At 32.8% G+C, this 6,932-nt stretch overlaps 1 pseudogene; it reads left to right on the top strand.

The window, feature by feature from the left end:
* Window positions 1-3,005: 3,005 nt before the first annotated feature.
* The window catches only part of LOC119576838, an 8,866-nt pseudogene continuing 4,939 nt past the window's right edge, over window positions 3,006-6,932 (top strand).

Below are 6,932 nucleotides of genomic sequence, written 5' to 3'. Positions count from 1 at the left end.
AAAAAAAAATATATCTGTTGTTATCCAGGGAACTCCCCCCTACATTAATTTCTCTTGGATGGTTCTTCTTATTATTTTTTCTTTGTCGCCGTTCATCTCTAAATCCGCCCGTTAGTTCTTTTCCGAATGCAATCTCGCCCAGGGGTGGAAAACGAAAAGTTGGTATACGGATAAGACAATCAGAGGAAAAAAGTATCATTGCCGAGTATGGAAAATAGCACGAAGACTGATATTGCAGAACTTGTAGAAACATAAATAAAAGTGCAAGCACATTATAAACCCCATTCAGTTGCTATGTTAACTTCCCACGATAATAATCATCACGATCGACATTATCACTGTTTCCCTATATTATGTGATGGCATCTTTGCCAAAGAAAAATAACAACATTACCGCGTTATAAATAGGCCAAACTTTTTTACTTTCCTCGTAGTAAACGTATCTTTCGCAAGTGTTACTTTTTAATTATGATCATTACCTTTTTTCCTACTGATCACTCTCTATTCATGATATTTATCCAAAGACAGTTATGGTATGATTACAGTGATAATATTATAGCTATATTAATGCCAAGCCTTTTCTACAGTTATCATTATAGGTTTACACTGTTGTCATGATCATTATTGTTATTGCTATCTTTTTTATCACTTTTACTATTATTACAGGTACAATTATTTTTTGCATAATCATTACTATTATTTAAAAATGATGCATCAGTAAATATGTTAACTGTTTTCCATCTCTTTTACTAACAAAAACATCGTTACTGCTGTCATCCCTTACATGAAACCATACACGTATGTTTAGACATAAGCATAAGAACAAGAAATCTTGTAGGGGAAGAAGGGCAAGAGCGACTCGTTTGATTTCCTTTTCATTTCTTTCTCCCTTTTTATCTTCTTTAAACTAATCAGAGGATAAAATATAGGTTTCGTGGCATTTTAGATGGCGTTAAAAATATAGAGAATGATAATGGAAGAAACAATGACGTTTCATTGCCTGATTTGGATAACCCTTTACAATAATTCAAAATTATAAAGCAGCATAGCAGACTCAACGTAAGGGTCACACGGCTATAATTTTATGTTTCTTATTTTTGGGTGTCTAAAAGTAACACCTCAAGAAAGATCGGGGGCACTGAAAAGGCAAAATAGACATGATAATGTGTTCTCTCGTTTGTAACACAAATAGTGAATATGTTTAACCTGCTATTTAGTTAAAATTTGCCTGCTGAATTGCATTTTCCGTTTTTATGTTGTCATACACAATGGCTGCAGTTCGGTTGCCATTGTTCATAAGAAAACATGTGAACCCCTTTTTTTTTTTTTTTAGATATCAAAACTCAAAGGCAATTTATTTAAAATGTTCACGATACCCGTGCTGAAAGTAAGAAATAAGTATATATTAAACATTTGCGTTTGTTCTGTGATCGATCAACAGAAAAAGAGTGCATTGCATCACTCTCTAACTCCAATCAAATAAATAAACAAATATATTAAATTTTTGCCTTCCTGGTCCTCAAGCGCTGCCAGAAACAAAAATTTCTTGAAAACCCCCACCTTGTCTTTAGCACTTTAACATTTGCGAGGTTAACGTAGCTAAAATATGTTTTCTATTATCGGGTTTTGGAGTTACCCGAGACTTTTACCTCTATTATACCTTATGTGTGGGAACAATTACTGACGTAGCCTACGATTTCAATGTTTTACATGTTAATCCCTCCTCTTATCTGCAATTTATCTTGCGATCAGACCACCTTTCCAATCAAAATGCACATGATTATATTTTATATATATATTATATATTATATATAATATATATATATATATATTATAAATAATTCTATGTGTGTGTGTGGGGTTTGGTGTGCGTGTGCCGGTGCGTGTGCGTTTGTGGTGTGTGTGGTGTGTGTGTGTGTGTGTGTGTGTGTGTGTGTGTGTGTGTGTGTGTGTGTGTGTGTGTGTGTGTGTGTGTGCATATATAATTATATAGTTTTTTTATTAATATTATTATTATCATTATTATTATTATTAATATTATTATTATTAAAAAATAATAATAATAATATTATTATATATTTAAAAAATTATTATTATTATCATTATTACTATTATCTGTTTATAATTTTTTGTTGGTACAGTACAGAATCATCTGTACTGTACCAATTATTCATTTTTGTCATTTACGGTAACACTGGGCTGATTTCATGGTTACATTTATCAAAAATGTAAGTTTAGTAGAGTCAGCTAGAAAGAAATAACTGGACGAGTTTGAACTCGTAACCTTACAAAGGAAACTTTTAAATGGGTTTAAAAGACACGCAAGGACGCCAATCGCCTTTTCAGTGACAAAAGGTTTTCCTATGATGTAATTTTCCAAAATTGTCAGCCTTTGCAAGTGTAGATAATCAAATTTCTTGATAGGCTAATACGTAGCAATGACAGCGTTAGAATTCATGAGAAAAATAAGCACCATGCAAATTATTCACCAATCAAATTTTCATGCCCGTTTGTCGTCCGAAACTGCATGAAATTTCAAAACATCATCTCGTGAGGGATGCCTATATTTTCAATACCTTACCGTATCCCTGGCTATGATTAAGGGATGGGTGATTCCGATGCAATTTCCGGTCTGTCCGGAACATTTGGGAAGAGCTACCTTGGACAACAAAACAACCAACCAATAAAAAAAAAAAACTTTCACATGTGGGTATCCTGATGGAAGGATTTTTAGCAGACTACCAACCTCTGCAATGATTCTTCCGCAATTAAAACAAAACGAAAAAAGAAACGGGCAACCCTTTAAGAGATTCTCAAAATTATAACGAAAACATAAAAAAAGCGCCATGTTACAGACAACAAAAATTCTCCTAAGGAAAAGGGGGAAAAAGTTTAAAGCATCGGAAAGAGCGTCTGCTGGCAAAAGGGGGGGCGAGCGTGGAGCGACGTGCTTTAGGACCAGCTGATTCAAGGTCGCGGCGGAACCCACGTGCTCAGGAGGCTGCCATGGCGCGTCTCGCACACCTGAGTTTACTGTCAGTGGAGGGGGTTGAGGGCAGCTGCAGGTCGCCTGGTTTTTCACAGCCGTACGTGAGTGGAAGCCCAAGAGAGAGTACAGGCGGGGGTAGACCACCCGTATGAGGTTTTTATGGTGTTGACAGTGGTGTTTTCGGGTGAAATTGGGATGAATTTGGGTAGGGTTTTTTATTAGTTATGTAATGAGTGCCATGAGGGTCCTAGGAATGTAACGCTTGAATTAAAACTAATGAAGCTTTTTGCGTAGAGTTTGAGTGTATTTCTCTTGGGAGGTTACGTAACTTGTTTTCCCCAGAAAAGTTTCAGATATTGCAGTCTCATGATATATTTTATAAAAGTTGACATTTATAATGTGAAGTGTAATTTGTAATTACTGTTGCATTTCACAAGGAAATGTATTTGGTTAGCCTTGATTAGGAATTCGTGATTTGTCTAAGAAAAAAAATAGGGGGGTCACCTTATCAGATGCAACTAAAATAATGTAACGTAATATAAGGCGGTTACATATGAGTATTTGCTATGTGCTTTTGTGTAAAACAGTTATGTCACAGAAGCAGAGACACAGTACTCATATATAAACAACCTCATACGATTTTGCTTGTCGTGTTTAAGTCTTCCTTTTAATTGCGGCGACTGGATTGATCTCTGAATTCTATTTAATGAAATGTATCAATCCAGTGATAAACAATTTTGTTTCCCTTAATTCCCAATCTAACTCCTTGCACTAACTTACAGGAAGCAGTACAAGCCCTAAATTCACTCCAGACAAATGCCTCAGTACTTCAGGGGGCTCGGGAGCAGGGCTCACGCTCGGGCCCTTTCCAATATACCCACAACTGAACGGTTCTTGAGGAAGGTTGGCGTCAGCAGGAGAATTGATAAAAAGTCAGTTATCCATGTTGCTGGTGAGTCTTACTTATCCCAAAATTTATGTTTTTATGATATTGCTATTTTTGTTATAGTTATAATTATAACTTTTATTATTAATAATATTGTTATTTCTATCATTATTATTATTATTGTAATTTTTATTATTGATATTATTAATTATATTTTTTTATTAATTTTTTTATTATCGTGTTTATAATATTATTATTGTTTTTTTAAAATTATTATTATCATTGTTATAATTATTATTATTGGTTTTTATTAAGTGAGTTATTATTATATTATCATTATTATTGTTATTATTTATCGGTGTATATTACTAAACCCGATGCCATCGAGGATGGTATGAATGGATTATCATGCCCATTGTGAGGTTAGGTATTAATTGTCTCTACATATAGATGACTCCACAAGTAATAGTCACTAAAGAGTCACCTGTTTTCCCTTTTCCTTGTTTTTATATTTAAATATCCCCTTTTGTCTTATATTGCTTGTAGTAGGCCCAATTTATTGACACTGTGATGATTATAATGTCTATAATGAAAGTAAAAAAGTATGGGTATTTACCAGCCTTAGCATAAAAAATATTTTTTCCCAAAGACTCAGGAAACGTGGTATCAGATGAAGTCTACTAGTTGACTCTTTGGTGGTTGATCACTTATAGAACCATTACACAAAAAGAACAAAAGTATGCCCAATTTTCTGGGCAGCATTGAGTAATAGATTTATGCAGACAGTATAGTAATCACTTGATAAAAAATGGTATTTAGACCCTCTAGGCATCTTTAATGGTGTTAAGTTATGTTGACAAATTGTCACAAAAATTTAGCAAATTTTACAAATAGATGCCTCTTGCAGCTGGCCCCAAACGTAAAAATGCAAAATTACCCGATTTGTGTGAGATCATGAAAAGAAAATATAGAAAATAGGGAAAAAATATTTAAAAACTAATTATCTAATCAAACCCTAACAGTAAATTAAAGAATAAAGGAGAAGACATTAACATCCAAATAATATAATAAATTCCCCTCAAATGCAGGAACCAAAGGGCAAAGGATCAACCTTTTGCCTTTATTGAGAGCATCCTGCGGGAAATGGGTATCGAACTGGCTTCTATTCCTCTCCTCACTTGGTGGCTGTCCGGGGGAGAATCAGGATAAATGGGCAACCCATCAACAAGGAGGACTTTGCGCATACTTCTGGGATGTGTAAATTCTCTAGCAAGTCAGAAGGTATGAAAACTTGAAGAGTAGAGGGTTTCTACTAACAGAGATTATAGTTTTTTTTGGGGGTTGAGGGAGGGTTGGTTTTGGGAGGGTGAGAAAGAAGAGGGAATGAAGATGTCAAAAGGAGAGAGGTGAAGGACAGAGAAGATGAATGAGTGGAAACATTATTAGGAGAGATAGAATTTAGAAATATCAGTATGAATTATTTGATATGCTCAAGGTGAAAAACTTCTCATGTCATCATATTTTATTTTTTAGGAAGATGAAAAGGTATGCCGCATTACTTTAAGTTCTTTGACAGTCCTTGCTCTTAAAGTTTTCCTACAAGAGGGGGTGGATGTGGCAGTGTTGGAAGTTGGAATTGGAGGGGAATATGACTGTACCAAAGTTTGTCAGGTAAGTTTTATTGTGTTTCTTTGTTATTAATCTTTTTATCTATTTATATTCTATTAATATTCCTTTTTCATTTTGTGTTTTTAATTTATCTTATTCAGTCTCACTCCTATCCTTATTTAAACTTTCTCATTTCCTTTTTCTGTTTTCTCCCATTTCCTTGTCCCTTGTAACTTACCCCTTGGTCTTCCCCTTTCTTCCCCCCTTTATCATTCATACATCCACAGTCTGTTATTCAGTTGTTTTCTTATTCTTAGGGAAATTATTTTCTGTCTTTAGATACTGTCTTTTCTTTCATTCACCAATTGCCCAAACACCAGGAGCCTGTTGTATGTGGCATAACCTCACTTGAGCTGGACCACACCTCAATCCTGGGGAAAGACAGTGGAGTCCATTGCCTGGCCAAATCAGCATCATGAAGCCGGAGTGCCAACCTTCACTTGGAAGAGCAGCCCGGGATGGCTATGACAGTGCTGTCAGAGAGGGCAAAGGAAAAGGAGGTGAGTGAGGAATATTTGTATTTTGTGTGTGAGGGATTATCAGAATTGCAAAAAAAATATAGGCGTTGGGGGAAAAGTAGTTTATGCACCAGCATAGGAAGATCAAAATATGTCTATGTTTAAAGGGACATACTTCAATTTACATGGCTGGCATTTGTTCTCTGTACTTTCTCTTGTACAGGGGGGGGTTTGTGGTTTCAACTTTATTTGTCTGCATTTCGGATCATGGCTGTGTGAATAGTTTCAGTATCACAATAGGTAATACATTAATTAGTACACCAATTTTTACATTTTCCCAAAAAAAGGGGAATCTAGCCATTTTTATAATTTTTTAATTTATCATTTATATATTTTATTTTAAAGAGGAAATGGAGAATGAGCTATCAGCAGAAAAAAATAGAGACTTAGAGACATATTTGTCCAAAGGGTTTTAAAGGGCAAAAAAAAAAAAAAAAAAAAAAAAAAAAAAAAAAAAAAAAAAAAAAAAAAAAAAAAAAAAAAAAAAAAAAAAAAAAAAAAAAAAAAAAAAAAAAAAAAAAAAAAAAAAAAAAAAAAAAAAAAAAAAAAAATTTTTTTTTTTTTTTTTTTTTTTTTTTTTTTTTTTTTTTTTTTTTTTTTTTTTTTTTTTTTTTTTTTTTTTTTTTTTTTTTTTTTTTTTTTTTTTTTTTTTTTTTTTTTTTTTTTTTTTTTTTTTTTTTTTTAAAAATTATATATGAAATATTATTAAGAAAATGTTTTTTATTAAAATAGATAAATACAAAAATGTTATAAAAAATAATTCAATTTATACAATTGTGTTAATACTTATTATTTATATTATTATAATTTTAAAATTTTTTGATTAAAATAATATTAAAGTTATATTATTAAATATGAAAAAAAAAAAAAAA

Source organism: Penaeus monodon, chromosome 1, assembly GCF_015228065.2.
Source record: "Penaeus monodon isolate SGIC_2016 chromosome 1, NSTDA_Pmon_1, whole genome shotgun sequence".
Taxonomy (NCBI): domain Eukaryota; kingdom Metazoa; phylum Arthropoda; class Malacostraca; order Decapoda; family Penaeidae; genus Penaeus; species Penaeus monodon.
This window is presented reverse-complemented; position numbering and strand designations above follow the sequence as displayed.